This window comes from Tympanuchus pallidicinctus, unplaced genomic scaffold, assembly GCF_026119805.1.
Source record: "Tympanuchus pallidicinctus isolate F22 unplaced genomic scaffold, pur_lepc_1.0 scaffold8, whole genome shotgun sequence".
Classification (NCBI taxonomy): Eukaryota; Metazoa; Chordata; class Aves; order Galliformes; family Phasianidae; genus Tympanuchus; species Tympanuchus pallidicinctus.
In genome coordinates this window covers 21,648,765-21,672,458 of record NW_026294802.1, presented here as the reverse complement: position 1 = coordinate 21,672,458, position 23,694 = coordinate 21,648,765, and the positions used below count along the sequence as shown (strand labels likewise).

The following is a 23,694-nucleotide window of genomic DNA, read 5'->3' as shown; positions in this document are numbered from 1 at the left end:
CACCCATCCAAGTCTCTTCATCTGGTTTTCTTGGGTCATCACAAATGGCACTGAGTGTCACCTTTCTTTTTAATTTGAAAGGCAAATATTAACAGCTCATTTATTTTCAGTGGCCTTTATTTCCCCGGATGAATTAAGCTGCCTATCTGCCCTCCACACTGAACTCTTACATTCACCAAAGCTCCCCAGCCACAAGCTACCTCATCTAGGCTACTATTAAAACTAATAACAATCATTTGAGTGCTGATGTACAAACAGTATATTATCAAGAACTGACACTTTTTTCTAAGCTTAGCACCTTTTTATTTATGCATATGTCATCCAAGTTCATTAATTTTCTTATGAAAAAAGCATTAATAAAATGATACAGTTAAGAGAATAAATTGGTATCAACTACTTAAAAAAAAACCTATACAAAAGGGCAAATTAAAATGACTTAAGGGGTTACTTGAATAAAAGTGTACTTTATTATTAATATTTTATAACATGATACATAAATCATTATAGAGAAGACAGCACTAGCAGTTAACTCAGAGGATGTAGGAAAGGTTAAAGCCTTGATAAGTAATGAATGAGGAAAAGAAAAACTTTGCTTTGGTAAGGTAGGGTATTATAGAATGACAGGTTTTTCATAGAATAGATTTATTAACACCTTCAAGCAAAATTTTACTAAGGATCTTACTCATTAAAGGTGAAAAACGGACTCACGCTGTCATCATCTGCTGTTTCTACAGTTTCCAATAGAACAGATTTTTCTTAGACCAAGGTTTTGCCACGAGTATGTCTGCAAGTGAAATGGAGCTCATAATTTAATTCTCCAAGAATTCCTTCCCCTTTAATTTCCTACCCCACCTCAAAAAGAAAATAATGATTAAAATAGATCAAGATTTCCATAGAGTATTGAAAAAGAAATACAAAATCATTATGCACTGTTCATTCTTCTTCCAGGCCCACTCTTTTGAATAATGAACATTTGTTTAGTAGATAAGGGCTCATTAAAAAAAAAACATAGGACTTTTTTTTAAGATGGTGTGATGTCAAAGCCGACGGAAAGAGAAAATTTTGATATTTTTTAAAAGCTCAGAATGCTGCAAGTCTTGGTGTTTAAATAATAAAAATAAAAAGGAAAAAGAGAAAGCAGCAGCTTTGGAACTGTGGCTTACATTTGCAAAATGTACTCTTGAGTAGTATCTGTGTGCTATATTAAATTATTTTTAATACCACATTTTCTTCTTTACTTTAAATTTACTTTAAATTACTTTAAAATTGTTCAGTATCAGTGAATTACACCACTTGAGTTTTACAAGCTTACTTAAGATTATATACCCTAAAACATCATGAGTCATTAGGAAGAAAAAAAAAAAAAAAAAAAACACATGCAAAATGAAATTTACCTATGGAGTTCTGAGAAAAAGAAGAATATTATTTTCTATTATAGCCATTTTATAAATATTTACATAGGATATTATAAAGCCATTTTAGGCCTCATTTTTGCTCATTTGGAATACTAACACTCCCATATTCAATGTATGCAGCTGGTGTTAATACAATCAAAACAGTATCAAAATACTATTCAGTCATATAAAGAGTTGGAATGACAAAAACTAATCAAGTATCTACTAGTTTCATGAAGTAAGTGACATCAATAACTGACCATCATAACCAAAACCAATTTTTTATCAATAAGCACTGGAAAGATATTTAAAATAAGTTAGCTGAGGAACTCATGGTGCATGAATAAATACAGAGCATCATAAGGCATTTGATGAACTTCCATTGACATTGGAGGCAGAAAGTGACTGAATGGGTGCTGGAGCTGGAGCGCGTATAGGCCAGACAGGCTGACAAAGACATACAGCCCTCCCTTTTTAAACTGAGTGCTGAGCATTATAGTGGAGAATAGCAAAACAGAGATGTCATACTTGAATTATTTACTGCAAAATAATCAGTATCTAGCATACTTCTCTGCATAGAACAACGAAGCAAAAAGAACATTCAAGCCTCTTCTGAAAAGGCTTACACGGGGTTTGTGTTGAAGAGTTTTATTTTATAGGAACCCTTCAGCACTCATCACGTCAAAGAAATGCACAACTCAGAAAAAGGAGAGTGACTGAAAAATAATATTTAACTTTAATATTAACTTTAATATTTTTGGGTCAATTATTAGATATTGTCTTGTTTATATTTAAGAACAAATGACCTCCCTATAGACTACTAAATCAATACAGATACAACACAATACTTCCTGAGGCTCAGAAAGGACTTACATTTAAAAAAAAAAAAGTATAAATATTGAAATAATTTCAAACGTAGTGAGGAAAAGATTCTATTGATGAAAATAATTGAATGAAAAATACAGTGTTCAGTAAATATACTTCTAAGAGATGCAAGGGTCTGTGTTGGACAATAACATGCTACAGAGCTCACTTTCACATCTTTAAGATCCAGAAAATATTATTTGCTAGGTCTCTTTGACAGTTTTATACTGATCTTTTACCCACTCCTGTATCTTCCCTCCATCAGCTACGTGAAATGTCATGTAAGCATGTAAGCACCATGAAATGCATCTAAGCACCTGCAATCCAGGAAAAATATTTCCCAGCTGCAGATGCTCTCCGAGAGCTTGCTCTGTAACTCACATTGCTGGTCTTACTGGCATAAGGTTACCTTAATCACTCTCTGCCCTACGATAGAGATGATCGTTAGCCCATATTTTTGCCTAGCTCTCTACCCCACCATTTGGATCAGCATGTTAGTACACTTATTTTCAAGAACTTCAGTTTGGTCTCTATTCTGTATTCTAGTTTTGGTCTTCCTTACCTTAAGGAACATATGCTTTCTGTTGTCAGCCAGCTATAGCTGTTGTTTCTGGGTTACACTGTGTTATACATTTATTCAAATAACTGCTCAGCAAACAGAAACACAGAATCTTTATTTAATACTAGAAATTCAACAAACACATTGGAATCCAAAGCAGAAAAAGTATAAGCTAGAAGGTGTAATACAAAGCATCCAGCCATTATGATCCTTTTATCTTTGAAAATAAAAATAGAAATGGGACAGAAAAATATTTCAGTGTATTTTGTTGTTGACACTTATTGTGCTGTATATGGAAGGGACAATCTTACTGAACAGAACAAAGTTGATGATTTCACTAACGTGTGTTGTTTTGCAAATACGTGACCAAAGTGTGAATTGAGTGTGAATTGGTTTTCAAGTGCAAGTTAGCACATAGTAAAATATTAAGGTTTCCAAGGTTGATTTTGAGAGTTTTTCAATAGAGATTTATAATCACTTTCCATTCTTGGTAAACAGTTCAGAGGAATACCTAAATAGTTCCGTGCTTAATTAGATTGTCAGGAAATTTCTGGCAGACAACATAGTTCAATAGGTGATGAAGGAAAGGACACGTATAAGCAGATCATTTGATTAAATATTAATATTGAAAATATTCTGAGTACAGAACTGCAATGCTGCCGTAAAATCTTGATGAGAGAGCACAGACAATATCTCTTCATCCAAGTCTTGCATCATTATCTGCAAAGGCATAATTGCCCACATGTAAGCTAAAAATTTACATCATACTTGGTATTGCAAGTCAGTGAAGCTGCTTTCCTTCTCCCTTTCCCTCTTCCTTCTTCCAGAAGCATGAGAGAAGCCAATTTTATTTCTCAGCTCCATGAATTCCATTCCCTTGTTTACTTGGGTCTGCACAACCTGAGACTGAACCAACAGTGCTCTTAGAGGTGAATGCACTACATAGAAGCTATCAGTGAACAGATAAGCTCAAGCACAGTTACAGAAATATAAAGGCACTTGAGGAGCCCTTACATAATTTCACTTTTCTTTAAATTTTTATCCATACAGGCATTAAACTGAAAGAAAATAAGAGAAAAAAATGCTAAAATAGAATATATAGTAAAATACTGTAAAAAAACAAGATATTAAAATCACCCGTATATTTTTTTTTGCCATTGTTAAAGAAATCGTTCTGAAAAATGTCATTTTCTGAGAGGTTCTTTTTTCCTGTTCTCCCTGACCCAACTGTCTCTAAAGATATTTCCATCTACCATTTAAAGTTTGTACAAAAAAAAAAAAAATTTAGTTATTTACTATGAAAATCAGTATTCTGAGTGCTCAACTGATTCAGTTTAGTAGCTGAAGAAACATAATACAGAGACCTTCAAAACTGAAGGCTTTTTTTGTGAAATCAACTGAAATAATTGTTTTTAAGCAAAGCTCTTTGCAGAGAGACACATTAGGTTTTTCAGCTGAGATGCATTAATATTTTAGTCAAGCCTTTCATGGCGTTTAGTGTAGCATCTATAATGCAGCACATCAGAAGTAGTCTGACTCTCTTAGGATCATAATTATTTCTGAAATTTTAAAACCTTGTAGAATATGGGTAACCGCAGTAATTATAGGCCAATTTTCTTAATTAATGCAGTCTGCAAAACATTCACACAACTAGTAGAAAAAATGATTAGAACTGACTCCTAGCAAAATTAATTCATAAAAAACTGACACTGAAACAATAACATAAAGCTCTTTGACCTCATTAATGACATTTACAATGAAAGTAATGAGATGATAGGTACTGTATCAACTACAACAAAAGGAACAACATTCAAGCTTTAATAGCGTAATATTGTTTGCCAGCATAAAATCAGAATGTAATGGAAGAAAGAAAACTGAATTTTTTGAAAAATAATTTCCTAATTAGGTTAAGCTGCTACTGATATCAAGGATAAACTCCAGCACCATAAAATTCTGTCACTTTTGGTTTATTTTTGGACTCCTTTCCAGCCATTATTAACGTGACGTTTAAGAGCAGGATGACAAAAAATTCTGAAGGGAATTAAAAATGAGGAAGACTCATAATTTTACATTGCAACACAAAAAAAGATTATAGCTGTTGAGGCAATCCTAGAAAAAGCCCAAAATCAGTGATACATCTAATGTAGATATTAGTTGCACTCTATTGCATTTCACACAGTTATGCTTGCACGAACTGACTATAAAGTGAAATCAAAATGCAACATACTGTAATCTGGAACCACTAAAATACAACCTTGTAATCCTAGACCACGAAATTCAATCTGTTAGTATTCTGCCAGCAAAGCTTAGAGACATTTAGGGATGATACTCCAGTCTTAAACTGTAACTTAGGGTCTTGGACAACCACGTTCTGATATGTACAGAGTTCTAGATGCCTGCTTAGGCCAAGAGGAAATTGCCAAGCTGCCAGGGAATACAGGACTTCTGACAAAACTGTTTTCAGAGCTGTGCTCCTATGAGTGCAATACTGTTTTTGAAAGTGATTAGCTCATTTCAGCTTATGTCCAATCAACAACATAGGTTAAAAAAAGTCCATTTCTTATTTGCCAGAACTTGATCATTTAAGCTAAATGGATATGAGACACAGCTATTCATGATTTAGTACCAATCTTCAAGACCCAACTGTCCACCTGGGAGTTGTATAATCCTATATAATAACAGACCATATATACATACTGAAATCCAACTTACTATGTCTACTTATGCCCACACATCAACTACTGAATCAGCATCAAACTAATATTGTCTGTTTGTTGCAATCATATGTACATAATTTCATTCATTTCAATGCTTTCCAAAAACATTACAGACAGATATGATAAAAAAGCACCATCTTCCCAGGCAACATGGAATTTAAAGAACTCTTAGATCCCATTAAAAAATAAAGATAGAAAAAAGGAAATCCTACTACAAATCCTGCAGGATCACAAAACAAGTTGTCTTGCTATCTTAGTGCATTTCGTTAGGTAGTTTTTTTGTGTGTGTGTGTATAAAATGTGACTGTTAGAAACAGCTATGGGCTGGTAAATGTAAGATATTCCTGCAAAGGCAGAATAATAGCAATATCAAAACAAATAGTTAAATATGCATAATAAATAAATATAATTCACAAATACAATATGAATAACCTCTTATTCTTGAGTGCATAATGCATGAATTAAACACTAAAAATGTACCCAATACATTTCATCTGATATAGAGCCTTTACCTCTTCTTTACAAAATAATATCCATAAGTTTGAAAACTTTATCTGAGAAAAAGTTACATCAGTGTCTTGCTTTTTTTCTAATTGCTAGAACTCAAGCACTGTGACTATTCAATTATCCAAGGTAAAAGAGAAGTTATAAAAATGTTGGATACATCTATATCCTGCCACAGTATCAAGGAAAGTTAGCTGTAGAGGACATTCAAGCTATTGCAGCTCTACCTAATTTCTGACGAGGACAAATCTATATTATTAGGGAAAGGCAACAGAAAAGTATTCCCCACAGAATAGTTTTCCCATGTTGCTCTGTAACAGAGCTGTTATAGAGGCATGGCTATAGCCACTCTGCATTTCATGGGCCAGTTATAAGATATTTTTCTCTTTTCAAGAGCCAATTTGTTCTGTATTACAAATACAACAATTCCCATCCAATTGCATTTGGAAAACAGGCATATAGCATCTCCATATACCAAAATACAAATATGACATCAATCAAAATGCTTTACCTAGCTTTCCAAAATAGCTTATTAATTGATCTGTTACTGCTAAAAATAAAAGACATGCAGGGTAAAAGGGGAAGGGGTGTTTGGCTCTCCATGTGAAGATAGAGCTATTTTCCCTACAAACATTCATCATCTACTTCTTGCACTTTTATATTGAGAAAACCTTAATTCTTACCTGGTTAGCTCTCCTGATGAAAAAAAAAAAAAAAAAGCAAACATTTTCCTTCTTGTAACACACAACTTGCCTTTTTTGTTGGTTTGTTTTCAGTATTTGCACAGCATTAGTTAATGTCATCTGCATTTGTTTTCTATCTGGAAATCCCACCTACGTAAGTTCTGAGAACTCATCCAGATGTATGAGTTATCCATACAGCACTTATTGCATCACTAATAGCATCAAACTTTTCGCCACTGTCTGTCAGTGATCCAGAAACATCCAATCTACAAAAACAGTAGCTGTAGGATATTAAGGATATGTCTGACATTTTCTGAAAATGCTGAATGTAATGGCCATAAACTGTGTAGTACAGTCATTATGTATACACAGCAAGACTGATATTGCAAGGAAGAATCAGAATCCCTCAATCAGGACAAAGAGCATGTTATGATATAGGAGATAATCAATATGTGGCAGCCCTATTCATACATAATTTATTTGGAAAGCCTGAGGTAGGTATAGTCAATCTCCTGCAATTTTCCATTTGTAATGATTCTTCATTCAGTGCTAACGTACAGATGTTTTTGGTTCAAATTATAAGAGCATAGCTCTTATAATGATGGGAGTATAGGTAATAACATGAGGCACTACCATTATGATCTAGAATTGTAAACTATTAAGCTAGATTTTAAGGTAGAATTTTTTTTTTTTTGTCTGTGGAACTGGAATAGATTTACTTGTATTCCCCAACATCATTTGATGTTGTGGAAAGGGCATTACATGGAAAAGGTATTGTCCTTTCAACTTTAGCATTCAACTATTAAGTCTGGACACTATCTTCGGCAAGGCATAAGAGCTGTTTCCCAATATTTGAAAAAAAGCAAATTTAAAATTAAAAAAAATATATGTGCAATCAGTATTTATATTTTCATTACAATCAATAGATCTAAATAAGATCAAAGCCTTGAGAAATTATTACGTAAACTAAACACAGAGAAAGTAAAGGGAAATCAGTCCAGATCCTGTGCTATTTGCTTTCACTTGTTCCCTGTATGCTGCCAGCTCTGATCTCCTGGAAATAAAGATTGAGTTGTTTCTGTGCTCACTGACTCCAATGTACTATGCAAACAGGTTAGCAAGCATATTTAAACAATTGCTTAAAAGAGTATTAATAAATAAATATTCTTATGCAATAAGATAATGCCTTTGATATTTCCCAGGCTTGTCAAATCATTTTGACAGCATGTCATGCCCTGTTACACTGGCATATTAGGTAAGGCTGAATGGCAAAATAAGAATGCCCAAGACAATTAGTTTGGCCCAAGTGCCTTGGGGACTTTCAGTATTAAGTCAGTTCTAACAGACTGTACTCTAAATAAGAATAAAGACCACATTATTAGTTGTGTGCAACCACAGGGGGCGCTTATATTTCATACAAATTAAAATTTATTTTCAAGGGTACTAGCTTTGCCTAATCTAATACAAAAGTTTTATTAAGTATTTCAGGCTTTTCAACGTACATGGATCACAGGCTGAGTAAATTAATTTCCATGATGATTTTTTTTTTTTTTTTTTCTATTACTGAGGCCCTCATAAAATAATTAAAAGTAAAGCTCAGCCTAGTCATGGAACAGAAAACTCAAAATGTGTTTCAAAAAGGTTTGAATTAGAAAGGATTGAGGAGATGAGAAGACAGATAAAACAAACTGAAGATCTACCAATAAAAACCGACTGAATTCTAGCCGTCTGCAGGATGTTCACATAATGCTTTGAAAGTATTTGCTGTGTTAATACCTTCCCTAGTTTTTTTCTCCTCAATTAGTCTGAAAAAACATAAGCTGCCTTTATTTTTCAGTAGTTTTCAGTAATATTTGACAAACATGGCCAATAGCAAGATTGTCTCTTTTTGTATGCCCAGTGGGTGGTTCAAGAACAATTCAGTTAAGTGGAAGGTTGTTGCTAGCGGCATAGACCAGAACTACATGCCAATACCAGGCAATCTAAAATCAAGCACATGACTATTCATCCTCATAGCCTTTCTGATTTCTGCCTTTTATAACTGTGGATTCCCAATCAAACCATTTGCTTTTTCTTTTTTTTTTTTTATTATTTTATAAATTATGCACGTACATTGGAATACCAATAATCTGACAGTTTCGACTTCTGAAACAAAGTATGTGACAAACCCCCAAAAAACGTGTACAAGTGGAGATAATGAACTCTGAAAGCTTGTCTTATTAACATTCAGATCACACTTTCAAACAATCTGCAGAGCTTAACGAATGCACAAAGATCCAAATGTCAATGGATATAAAGAGAAATTGTATTTATATATAAGTAGAATTAGCGTTTCATCTAAGAACCGACTGAGATGATTTGAAAATGAATCACTAGCAACAGCAAGCTAGAGTAAAATGAGAGAATGAACAAGTAATCATTTTCAAGACTAATGACACAAGAACAATGGCATAATTTCACAAGTTTTAATGCTTATAATAAGTAAAAGGATCAATTTCCTTACAGTTAATATGTATTTCTTTATGAATTAATACAAGTAACATCCCCAAAATTTAATAAAAATTATGCTGATGGTGTTGCTTAGAGATGTTTGTACATTTAATGAAATGTACAGATACTTTGTTCTCTGGCTAATAATTTTGAAATCATTTTCTCTATTTCCAGGTTGGGAAATACACTGAGATATCATGTAAACACTGGTCTCCATGTGACAGACATCTTAGAATCACAGAATCATAGAATAGTTTGAGTTGTAATGGACCTTTAAGATCATCTAGTTACAAGCCCCATGCCATAGGCAGGGACACATCCCTCTAGACCTTAAGTATTTTTGGAACAATTTGTATTCTAGAAAACACGTACATCTGTTCTGGAGTTCCAAAAGACTTTTGAAAAAAAAAAAAAAAAAAAAAAAGACTGAAAACCTACACATGAATATTGATTTATTATAGAGGAAAAATTGTTGAGAATTTATCACAAACATACATGGATACTTGTTCAGAGTAGTGTCTGAGAATAAATATCAGGGTGTGTCATAGTTCTGGCCCAGTTCAGCCTAGTTCTCTGACTAATGGGGCAGTGGGGACCCATGGTCACATGCCCCGGGAAAGGGAGAAGGAGAATGGGGGAGGGGAGATGGGCCTGAAAAACAGAACAGCAGCAACAAGCTAAAAGAGGAAACTAATTTTCTAAATACTAAATATGATAACTAAATATTATAACACAGTGTGATACAATGTAATTGGAATTGATGCTAATAAACCAAATAAAATGAATGTCCAGAACCAAAGGCCTTACTCTAATGCTGTAAGTTAAACAGCTAGGAAGCACACAGTGCAGTGACAAACCCAAAGAAGAAAAGGTAATCCTGTGACTCCCAAGCAGTTTTATCTTTCCCTCACAACAGAAGACAAGAACAGAACAATGAAGTCTTCTGGGAGCTGCAGTTCTTCATTTCTACTGGAACTATCAACAAACTACAAAACTGGAGCCATCAAGGCAGGGCTATGCTCTATCCTCACATCTCCCAGCTTGTATTGATTGCAGGAGTTGAGATATCCTTCCAATACGGAGAGAAAGATGTTTGGGAAACCATGTCAAAGGCCTTACTGAAGTTCAAATAGATGACATCAGTGGCTCTTCCCTTGTCCACTGACACAGTTACACTGTCACAGAAGGCCAGCAGGTTGGTCAGACAAGAGGTGCCTTTAATGAAGTAATTCTGGTTGTCTCACATCACCTCTCTCTCTTCTGTGTGCCTTAGAGTCTCCTCCATGATCTTCCCTAGCAGAGATATTAGGCTGCCTACCTGTGCAGCCTGCTGTAGGGACCCTGCTTTGGCAGGGGGGGGTTGGACTCCAGAGGTTCCTTCCAAACCGTACAATTCTGTGATTCTGTAACAGGTTGGTAGTTCACTGTATTGTCCTTTCTCTCTTCTAAAAAATAGGTGAGATATTGATATTTTTTTTATTCCAGTCACCAAGGACTTCACCTGACTGCCATGATTTTTCAAATATTATCGAGAGTAGCTTTGAATCTGCATAGTACACTCCCTCAGGAAGCTCAGTAGCAATAGCTATTGAGTTAAATTAAGCATTGATGAGATTGTCACACAGGTTCTCTCAGTCAAGCTCACTTCTATAAAAATCATTTCTGATAACCACTATCTCCTATCCAGAGAAGTCAATTTAACTTTTTAAAGATCTCTTACAGAATCAGTCTTCCTATCTCACTTTTCCTTTCTATAAGAGAACATACCTATAATGATATAGTAATTATTTCCTTCAGGTTAAACTGAAGAGAGGATTAAAATTCAGCAAACACCTTGAATACATTGCTGAACTGGACCTCCAGATTAGCCTGCTATCAGGTATTGCACATAACTCATGACAGCCATTCACATTCTTTCCTGACAATTGCTGACAGTTCAGCATTCTGAAATATCAGGCATGACAGCACTGTCCAGTATATACCTTCATTTCAATGGTAACAACAGACAGAATTTCAAGATCAATTACATGTCTGTCACAACAGAAACATATACCTATTAAGATATATAATGAGCTTCCACTGCTGTAACGACTTTCAAATGTTGAACATTAACATTGCCTGAGATACTTTCCCAAGCATATTGCAACAACTGCAATTGTCTTCAATATTTGGAAATAAGAACGATCACAAAATTGTCACTTTTTCATAACAGCTTACAATGTGAAAGTTGATAGTGTCCTTCTTTTTTGCAACAAAAGTGACCTAGCATTTAAAATAATGATTAATTTAATGCCATTAATTAATAATATTTTCAGCTATAGCTATACAGATTAAATTTGCAGCATATTATTCATAATGTAATGGTAAATACAATAATATTTTAAAAATTCAGAGCCAGTGTTTTCACTTCTTTCTCAACTTGATTACACAAAACAAAAATCAACTGTTTCTCTCCACATTTTTATAGTAGGAATTAACCCCAGTATGGGATAGATCCACTTGAAAATCCAGATATTTTGCATAAATATCTGAGTTGGTTTATGGCAAGTTCTGTTTTATACACTCTCTCCACTCAAATCCAACTGGACATTAGATATCAAATTGAACAGCTGACACAGAAGAGAGAGATCTCTTACTCTCCCTAGCACAGACCTCAGTCCTTCCTGCAACAGTTACAGATACATGCAATGTCAGATATATTCACCACCACTCTGAAAGACAGTAGCAGAATCTGAAGCTCAAAATAAATAAATAAATAAATAGTTCTAATAATACCAAGCTAGAACCTACAATACCAAAACTGTCAGCATTTGCCTTTTGGCTCTGCACATGGGCACACAGAGATCCCCCTTTTCACACTGAATATTCTAAGAGAAGAGCTGGAATCTCTTGCATCTTCTCAGAATTCCTTGTTCTCAGTTTATAATTTAGGTTATTAATTGTATCTTCTACTCTGTGTGTAGTCTTAATTGACATGGAGATTTGTAGCAACTGGGAGAATTTCTCTTAATGTCTAGTCAAACAGGAAAGGCATAAGGCTGCTGCTCCTATCTTCTGGGGTTTTCCATTTTAGGAATTACCACTAATACTTCCCTAGTAACTCTACTTTTTACTTAAATACGGTGTAGGCTTAAAAACAAACAAACAAAAAAAAAAAAACAACATAAATAGTGCTCTGCTTAACTAGTCTGCTGCCACAACTGACAGTTGGGAAATTCTGTATGTTTCAATTTAAAATCTTGAAAAAAAATTTAAAAAATAAAGCACAAAAAGGTGGCATAAAATACGATCCAGGTCTCTTCTGGTCCCTTTGGTCAAAATCTGACAGATCTAGTAGATTGTGGATGCTTCTAAAAATCTCACATTCTGTAGAGTTCTTTACCAAATATATGATTATTTGCTGCTGTGACAACTCTTCTATAGGGCTCTGAAGCAAAAATAAAAACCATTCAGCCATCTGAATACCTTGGTAGGAAAACCATCTGACAGTTAGTACTTGAAAGAAGAGACAAAATAACTTAATCTTGAAGCCTTATGAGTATGTGAGACTTTGGGCTGAAAACACACAATTGTTGCAATATTTCTACCCTAGAAAAAGAAGTACAGATATCAAGACAGTGGGGAAAAAAAAGCCAACACAACAACTACGCAAGTAAAAGTGACTAATAAGGTGCCTTGAAGAGATATAAGTTATCCTGTTCAGTGGGGGTTGGATGCTTTGCTATTCATAGTCCACAGTATTTCTTTGACAGTAGTTGCCAATGTCATTATTTCAAATAAATGACTGTAGCTCCCTCTCTTCTTAAACACCATGGTGTGAGCTCTTATCCAGAAATTTACCAACGAGATGCTCCTGCAGAGCTCCATATCACAAGTGCGTCACATCAGGTAATAAGCCATTTCTTAAGCCCTGCAATACAAAGACCTCCTGGAAACATCTGGGCTTCCCAGTACTTGCTAATCTACCATTGTTGAACCTACTCAGCAAACAGTTGAAAAAAGAAAGAATTATTAGTTCTACTATTATTAAATCTACTACACTTATTATAATTAAGACATATTATTAAGTCTAGTAGACTTAACAATACAAAGATGACTAAACAAACAAAAGATCAGAATATTAAGGAATAAGTATTTCTCCCTGAAGAACACTTACAAAAAAAACCAAACACATATGAAGTACACGTTCAAATGGTAAGACATGGAAAGATGTTTTGTAGTTTGTCAAATATTTTGTTTGCAAGGATTTCCTAATGATTAGCAATGGAGAAAAACACTCCCCAGAGACGAAAGTATCAAAACAGAAGGAAACAGAAGAATTATAGAGCACAGGCTAATTTCAAATATTTCACCTTCGCAAACTTTTTTTGCACATAAAAAGACAGAATATTTTGTGTGGTGAAACATGCCCTGTTTCATAAATTCCTTCTGACATGGAGAGTAAATAGTCCAAAAACAATCTCTTACCAATAGTATTTAGAATGCTACTAATGTGCTGACCTAAGGTTTTTTTTTGCGTTCTTGAATATCATTTAGGAGAGTTCTTCATTGAATATTGTTTTAATTTTCCCTCATTCTGCAGTGGTGATACCTAGGTATACAGTTGCCACAATTTATAAGACTGAAAGTTAACATAAAAGCTAGCTGAGGCAGCAAAACTGTCAGGGGTTTATTTCACCCTTTTAAAGTCTCTGAAATTATGGAAAATAAGATGGGAAAATAAAAACCTTGTGTTTTTTTTGCTGCAGTTCTGCACAATTGTTCATGACATGTATATAAACAGCAATAAAGTTACAGCAAATTTATTTTCAGAGACCTGCAACAATCATCAATCAATGTCCTACCGATGCATAAAGGCTGAGGCTGACACTTAGCTTCATAAAATTCTCACTGAAGTATAAACTCTTTGTTATGCATTAAGTTTTGATCTTTGCAGAAGTTGAATATGAAAGTAATATTGCTCCACATTACAGCCACTGTGGCAGACAACTTGAAATCAAAGATGTAGAGTAGATTTTCTCTTCTTCAGACAACAATTTTTTGGTGTCAAGTTATGGCTAGCATCCTACTTCAAATACATCACTTGAGCATTTTTATGATAGAAAATTAAGTACATATTTTTCCATCTTTTCTGTTTGTCTAAATTTATTAATACATGAGTTATTCTATGACTTAAATCACAATACGAAATGCTTACTTACTGAGGCAGCTATTTTTCCTTTGATACTAGAATTTAAAATGTAAGGCAACTTGCTTGCAGATGCACAGCTGGCATTTCTACTCAAGACTTGTAAATACATTCAAGGAATTTGCTGTAAAACATGGGTTTATGTTTTTGACCTTATCACAACAATATAAAAATCAAGGCAAATAGAAACTGCATGTCGTGCAATACATAGACATACATTCTTAATTCATCTCTATAATAATGGGTCAGCTAAATCTTCTCACCCAGCCTACCAGTTTCTTGACATGATACACCAGTTCAGCCTGCATAAGATGTACAGCTTTAGATTAGAGGAAGATTATAAAAGGAATCTTTACTTCATTAAATAATGAGACTACTTTTCTGGCCTCTTAGCCACAAATAACTACATGGAGTAAGTTACTACAAGAGTAGTTTTTTTCCAGAGGAAGCGTTATTGCAAGTAGCCTAAGACATCTTTTCAAGGAGAAATTGTAAGTTATCTGAATCTTTACAACATTCTACATTCTCTCATCTCAGGCAGTGCAAGGAATCTTTATGTTTTTATGTATTTTTTGGTCCAAGATTTGAAGTACTGATCAAGTCAGTATTTTCTTAAGAATACTATGTTGATAGCAATTTTTATATAACCAGGTCTAAATTCATTGAGGATTCACTCAGATGATCACTGGGATTTTGATTTATTTATTTTTAATTTTTCAAATGGAGTTCTTACTCTGGAAACAATTCAGTACTGCCATATATGTAGGTAGACAACTAAAACCTTACGAAAAATCTTTTTTTCCTTTTCCTCATGAGGATAAGAATTATTTTTGTAATAATTAAAAAAAGGCTTCCCCCATTAAAAAAAAAATAAATAAATATGTGCTGACTTTCTTCTCTGAGCTTTCTCAATTCTCTACACACAAAGAACTTGTTCTGTAAAGAAAATATCAAGGTACTAGTTGTGAACAAGTGGCAGTCATCAATGAGAAATCCTCCAAATCAAAATTTTGTCCTAGGTAGGCAAATGGCCTGTTTTGTTAGTTTGGTGTTTTTTTTTTTTTTTTGCTCTGCTACATTTTCTAGAAAATGAGAGAAAAAAAAGGATTTTGTATATTAACCTATCTGTAAAACAGTAAAGCAAGATGATAACTTGTGAAGCATTCATGAAAATGTTAAACAAATCAAACAGAACTTTTTTAATCCTAAGGCATATTTGCATCAAGAAATAATGTTAAAAAAATATTTGCATTTATATTTTCATTTCACCAGAATGTATATTTTAAATACATGGTAGATTTCTACTTTATAACCATTTTCAAAATTAATTTTTCAAAGAACCAAAGAGTAATGAATAATATGAAAATGAATAATTCTATATATGAAATAGATGATGTTAAAGATATATTTAAATAGAACTGAGAATCAGTTGCACTTCATACATGGTTTCACACCACTTTTTGTAGGGAGTATAATCAGTATAATTTTAGTTACATTTGGATGCTTAAATCATTGAAAATAGCATGTAAACATCAAAAAGATAAAATTTATACTATATTGAAATATGGTACTGACGGAATACATAAGTCAGCAGCAGCAGCAATTTTTCAGGTAATAAGAAAGGGTTTTGAAGATTAAACCTTGAAATTGGGCAATACCACATTTGTTTTTTAAGAAGGGAAGAAAGGATGATATAGGGAACTATGAAACTGTCAGCCTTACATCTGGGATGGGGAAGATCGTAGAGCAGATCCTCCTGGAAGCTATACTAAGGCACATAAAAGAGGGGGGTGGAATATAAGACAACCAGTGTAACTTCACCAAGGGCAGGTCCTACCTAACCAACTTAGTGGCCTTCTGTGATGCATCAATGGACAACAGAAGAACCACTGATAGCATCAGTCTGGACCTTGGTAAGGTCTTTGACATAGTCCCTCATAACATCCTTCCTTTCAAATTGGAATGATATAGTTTTGGTGGGTAGACTGTATGATAAACAAGGAATAGGTTGCAAGATCATAACCAGAGAGTGGTGGTCAATTTATCAAAGCCCAAACGGGGATCAGAGATGAGTGGGGCCCTTCAGGGTTAGCACTGGAACCAATGCTCTTTAACACAACAGTGGATGCTAGTAAGTTTTCAGATAGTAAGCTGTGTGGTGCAGTCAATATGCCTGAGGGATGGAATACCCAAGGAATGGGATGCCACTCAGAGAGCTCTACACAGGCTTCAGCAGGGGGCTCAGGGGAATTTCACGTGGTTCAACAAAAACAAAAAGTATAGGAGATATATGGAACTGGTGGAGCACTTCCAGAGGAAGGCCACAAAAATAACGCAAGGGATGGAACACCCTCTTGCGAGGACAGGCTGAGATAGTCATGGTGTTCAGCCTGGAGAAGAGAAGGGTCTAAATGAGATCTGACAGCAGCCTTTCAGTATCTAAAGGGGAAAGAACACGATACACTCTTCAGCAGGGCCAGTTGTGATAGGACAAGGGCAAATGGTTTCAAACTAGAACAGTGGAGATTTAGACTAGATATAAGAAAGAAGTTTGGGGTTTTTTTTGTGATAAGGGTAATGAAGCACTGACACAGGTTGCCCAGAGAGGTGGTAGGTACCCCATCCTTGGAGACATTCAAGGTCAGGCTGGACAGGGCTCTGAGCAACCTGATCTAGCTGTAGGCGGTCCCATTCATTACAGAGGAGTTGGACCAGATGACCTTTGAATGTTCCTTCCAATGCAAATGATTCTATAAGTTTGAGAGCAAAAATAAGGATATTAAATTTTCTAAAGGTAAGAGATGAATATTCAAACACGTCTTGCATTTCATAAAATTGAGTTTTTATACTTAGTATAAATTACATAAGTTTTCTCACAGTATTCCACATATATCATATTGACAAACACATTCTCTCACTGTTTAAGAATGAACGTGCCTATTTGGGCCAAAAGATTGATAAGAAATATTTTGTTTTCCTTAAAACATGAACATTCTTTGGAAATTTCAGAACAGGTTTAGGCCTGTTTGACCCCAACACTGACAATTTACCCAAAGGATAACCAGGAGTCATTGAAGATAATACTCCTCCTCCTGATGATAGGCCTCCTGGAGACAGTAATTGTCAACCCACACCTGTGCTTGAGTCAAAACATCAGGTCTGAGCAGTCAGGATCTGAAATACGGCAGGGAAGAAAATTTTAGCCTGCCTAACACTTAGAGTCAATTTAAACTTGACTTGACCTATCTCATCAACTCAGCAGGTATCAGCTGTTTGGCCAGCTGATTCCCTCACAACATATCCCATTTTATTTTGTAGTACTGTTGTTACATTAGTGCAAGTCAGTATTGCTGGCGTCCTTTATATCTGACAGAGCAGACAGAATTCAGGAATTATGCCTTAAAAACGTATCTGTAATGTGTAAAAAATGCTCATATATAACTGATTATGTTGAAGTTGCCTACAGTACTGCTTTGTTAGCATGCTTTAATTAATGTTATTTTGAGTTCTGAAATAAAATTCTTAGAACTCCTTGACAGAGACAAATACCCTGACCTCAAACTTATTTTTTGTTGGAGGTAGCATTCTACATCCCAGACTTTTCTTTACAGAGAGCTGGAATTCATTACAGCACTGGTGAACTATTCTGGGAATAACAGAACCAAGATAGTGGTCTTCTATAGATACATGTCTCACAGTGACTTCTTTAATGTATAAAATGATCCAACATTTTTATAGCTGAAATATTCACAGTATCTCACATATCATACTCAGTAAGAAGAAAAAAATCACTGAGATCTCTCTTATCTATTTTCACAGGGCTTGGGGATACTCCCACTATTCAGAAAGATCTGTGATATTACATAAACAAGTGAATGTCATTAATCTCAGTCTAAAAAAATCCTCTTGCTATGATACACAGGCCTGATGCTTTAAGAAATTGCATTTTCAGAAATTCAGAAAGCTCCACCTGAAAAAAAAAAAATGTGCAAAGTAGTGATCATGCTGGATTGGAAAAGCACTATATGTTAAAAGTGAAGCCAAATTAAAACCATGCAATGAGGAAAAAAAATGTAGCAATGTTGATAAGTACAAATCAGGAGGTATAAATTTTACAAACTGAATTGGTAGGGCAGGCAAAGCAATGGTAGAAAAAAAAAAAAAATCGGAGAAACCATGTAACAGCGTGAGGAGAGTATTTTGAATGTACGTTAAAAATAAGAGGCAAAACTGATTAAAAAAATATGTATTTCTCATAAAGAAAGCAGATAAAGCCACAAAACACTATTTCTATTATATGCTGGGAAGAAAATGAAAGGAAAGCCAAATCATCTATTATTGAGTCATTAAAAAAGAGAAAAAGACTACACAAAAATATTTCATCACCATAGCCCAAGCCAGGATCAGCTACATATATAAAATGCCTACACGATTCTGGACACTTCTTCCTGTACTTCACAACTAAAATTAAATTTTCAGCATCTTTGTCTTTGTAAAATACTAGCTTATGGTCTAAGTATCCTTAAAAAAAATAACAATTAATTTATCTGAATACTTCTTACTTTCTTACTTCTGGATGCAGAGACCATTTTGCCTGTTTAAATAGAAATAAATAAAAACTGCTTAATCCAGTGTGTATTTATTTGGCTTGTATTTATAAAATTTCAGTAAAATGAGCATTATACATAAAATTACTATAATATGTGGACTGGGACAATTATTATACATTATCCTGCTATAATATGTAGACTGGGATAATTATTACAGCTTTCCTTTCTGTGCCATCTGGAGGTCATCTTTCTCAATATTTTTCTAAGAAATATTTCTCCAGTAAGCTAATTTACATTATCTGTAATGCTTTTACAACTATAGCTCTCAGCAACAGTTAATCTTATTATGGGTATTTTATGTCACAATCTCTGTAGAATAAGATCTGCAGTGACCCTGAAACTACAGAGTTTAAGAGAAATAACATTGACAGTGGAATTACAATCCTGAACTTCAGAAAATCAAACTGTAGTCTCTTCAAGGCCCTGATTAGCAGCATCCCACATGAAACTACCTCAGAAGACAAAGTGGCACAAGAGAGCTAGCTGATTTTCAAGGACAGGCTTCTCAGAGCACAGAGACTGTCCTTTCCAGTGTGCAGGAAGGAAAACATGGATAAACACAGAGCTCTTGCTTAAATGTAGAACAGAAATACATAGAAAGCAGACCCAGTACAAAGACACTGCCTACACATCTAGGCATGGAGCTAGGAAAGCCAAACTTCAGCTGGAAGTAATAGTAATAAGACAACTATAAAAGCAAAACAATGGGTGTACTGCAGTAGCAAAAGAAGAGCTAAGAGCAATGTCAAAGAATTCAGTACTATTTAATATATTTGGACATGCTCACATCCAACATAACAGATAGAATGCATCCAAGAGTGTTGGAGGAGCTGGGCAATGTAACTGCAAGTCCACTTTCTACCACCTTTAAAAGGTGACAATAAAGAGAGGTTCCTATTATTGGAAAGAACTAAAGACCACAACCATCTTCAAGATAAATAAAAATGGTAATCCATCTTAAGTCAGATAGAGGTTGGTCTGTAGGAATTCTATGGAAGAAATTTTCCTAAATGCCATTTCTTAACACATGAAAGACAAAGTGGCTGAGTAGCCACTGTGAATATGGATAGCCAGTATGTGCACCTCATGCCTGATCAATTTCATTGTTTTCTGTGACAGAGTTGTGCGCAAACTCTACTTACAACCAGTAAGTACTAGGGTCCCTCAGGCATCAGTACTGGGACATTAACAATTAACTTGTTCATTGATAAACTAGAAGATATGACAGGGGACATTTTTACACAGTTTGCATTTCACAAAGTAGGAAACCAGTACATTGTAGGGCAGAGCTGCACTTTGGAGCAATTTGAACAGGCTGGAGAAATATGTTGACCAGAACCTCAAACACTGAATTCAATCAAGCCTGAAGTGCAGCAGATGGCAGGGGCTACTCCCTGCAATGTTATAAAATGGAGATTGACTAACACTTATATTTTGATAATTACCACAATCAATAGAAGTTCACAACAGCATTGTAGCTGAGAACATAACTCTGTTGGAAATGTAATCCAGTTTGTTGTACCCTTTTATACAGGACAAATTCTTATTAGTGCCAATTGCTTTGGAAATTCAAAAGTACTACTTGAATAACTTAATATTGATCTAGATTTCTGGAAGTTATTTGTGAGAACAGCGCTTCTGAGTATTTTAAATTCTGTTACATTAAATAGTTTGCTGCAGTTGAATTTTTAATTCAATATACTAAATCATAGTTCTTGTTAAATACTAATCACACTTAAGACTGTAAATGGAAAGGTTATCCAATCTGGAGGAGACAGTCCTCTCTCTCAAACAGATCATAATTTGAATTTGACATGGCAAGAGGAGAATATTAAAAGAAAGAAAAACCAAGATTGGAAGGAAAGATGATCCTCAAAACAAAGGTAGAAGGTGCTTTCTGTTAATTTTATGTTTTACTAATTTGGCATATTCCTAGGACGTTTAGAAACACGTAGCAGTATTACCATCACAAATTCTACTTTCTTTTACCAGTGAAATTCTATTTCCTGATGTATTTTTAAGTTAGTGAAAGCTTTACTTTTTTTCTATGATTGGTGTAATAAGTTTTCAAAGGTGGTATTTGCAAAATTATACACATAGAAGAAGATAGATGCATTAGCAAACGTCTAGTAGAAAAGTATTCTCTATTCACTTCATTGCTCTAAGCCGTTGGAAGAATTATATAAGAATGTAGTAGCCCAGATGTCACTTTCCAGATGACAGGATCATCTAAATTCAGTGCAAGTTTAATAGGCAACAGTGAGAGGAATTATTCTGCATTTAAGCTTGCATAGCTGGCAGCTGTACAAAGCGATATTTAGAAATGAATGGTAGCTTTAAGGAAAAGTTAACGTGAAGGAAAAAAAAGATCATATGTGGATTCTAGGCAGCGTATGGGTTCAACATCCACAAGTAACTTAGAGGAAAATCTAGAGGAAGCTAAAAGCCTATAGGATTTTTATAATGTTACTCTCCCTAAAGTTTGTGTGTTTTAGGAGAAATTCAGTAGGATAACTGATGGGAGTTAAGCATGTAATTATCTGCAGAGTCTTCTAGAAACATACCCTATGATTCTTCTGGTATTAATTATTCCAGTTCTTTCCCAATAAAATGTAAAAAAAAACATGTCAGCATTTCTGAACACTGATGGAAGGAGTAATTTAGATTGCTCTATCACTAGCAAGACTGAGTTACTCGCACATAAAACACTCATCCAAGTGTTAGTCATCCTACACATCTCTGATGGAATTTCTGCCTGTTAAACTTCAGATTATTTGCCTTTGCATAAGACTAGTTTATCTTACAGTCTGGCATCACAAGTGCAAATATTGGCTAAATTGTTCACCCTTTACGTGCTTATCACTAACGTTATTTCATAAACTGTTGAATACAAAACCTCAACCTCCAGGTCAAAATAGAGCTGACAATTGAGATTGTTTTATCAACTGAAACGTGTGCATGTACACACGCATATGCAAAGTGAATGAAGTATTTTACAAGAAATGAACTATGTTTAAGCAACTATTTTTGAAAAAATGCAAGCATAAGCATATTTTTGCATTAAATATATACAAACCTATCAGGCAGACTATTGCCCTAAGCCAGCTCCAGGCCAGACACCTCAAATTGTACCTAACATCATGCAGCACCCAAGCTAATAAACCCACTGTGTGCATACGAATAAGAGCAGGCTGACTTGCAGTAGAGCCAGACTGATCTTGTTCTATTTCTGGGAAATAATTTTATAGGTTAAGAGAGAAGATGCTGTGTTCAAAAACAGTGACAACTTCTAACATGTATTGAACTCTATCTCCTCAAAATACCAAAGATTGCACACAGGTTAATGTTGTGTAAATGACATGCTGCACGGAAATCAAGAAACATGGGACAACATGGAAGACTGTCACTTAAGAGGGTCACCACATGAAAACAAGAAGAGCTGGAAAGTAAATTTTCACAAGTATAGTTATGTGTAGAGAAGATAGAAAAAAAAAAAAACCACCTGAGATCTCTTTGCATTAAAGCATCATATTTAAATATAAAGGCTTCATCAAGTTACAATATTCTAGTACTTCCCTACATACAAACATCTTCATAGGATATCATAATGTATATTTCAGTTCCAACATTCACCTTTACAGATAGGACTTGAATTTGTTTCCCTTTTTACTTCAAAATGTTATCATAATAAGCCTCAAATTGGTAATTTTTTTTTTATTTTTGCAAATAATGAAAAGGTACACACTACTCTGGACCCACTGAACTTACGGCTTTTCTGTCTTCTGTTCTCCTCTTCTACTGTGATCTGCTAAACAAAAGCATCAATTGAAGCAGTTATAACTCAAGGTGAAGACCAAGTTTTAGTACACAGTATTTGGGAATCTGTTGTTTATCTCAGTTGTTTTCATCCTGCATATGATTCTATGAACTCTGTACTGATGATACACATCTCTATAAACATATACACATGAAGAAGAGAAAAATATATGACTGGCCAATGCACCATGGTTTTGAAGTACAAGCTTATATTACCTACAAACTGCATTTGCTTCTCAATATACTTGTAATTTCTTTAAAGAATAATTGAATACATTTTTAAAAAAAAGTTAATATTCAAAATTAGACTCAACTGTGGACATAAATGAATGACTAAGTTACTCAATTTAACTAATTTCTGTAACCTCAAATTTGTTCTTCTATATAAAAAACTGGTGCATCTCTTGAAACTCTTCATTTTTCCTTCTTAAAGAATGGCATTTCCCATTTTGTTTACTTTTCCAAAACTTTTTTCAAGTTTAGTATTCCAGTCACTGCAGCTCTCTCAACCTCTAAATGTTAGAATGAATTGCAGAAAAAAGAAATTCACAAAACCCTGAAAACTAAGTTAATTTATATAAACTAATTTACATAATTCATAGGGGAAAATGTTCTTTATTAGCTTCTTTATTGAGAGAAGAAATGCCTCATTAATTTTAAACATCAATCTGAAAATGCTATCCATGTCAGATAGAATAATGACTGACATTACAGAGTACAACAAACTGCACAGAAAATACAGTCATTCATTATTCACTATCATGTGAATTTACATTCCTGTGTGTAAAAATACATGCTTATTGGTATTATTAAAGCTTTGAAAACCTTATATTAACCATTGTTTACATAAGGAGAGAAATGAGGGAGAA

General features: G+C 34.4%; 1 long non-coding RNA gene across 1 annotated transcript in view; it reads right to left on the bottom strand.

Moving 5' to 3' along the window:
• The window catches only part of LOC128073518 (uncharacterized), an 89,782-nt gene that overhangs the window by 34,744 nt on the left and 31,344 nt on the right, over positions 1 to 23,694 (bottom strand). The window lies entirely within an intron of this gene.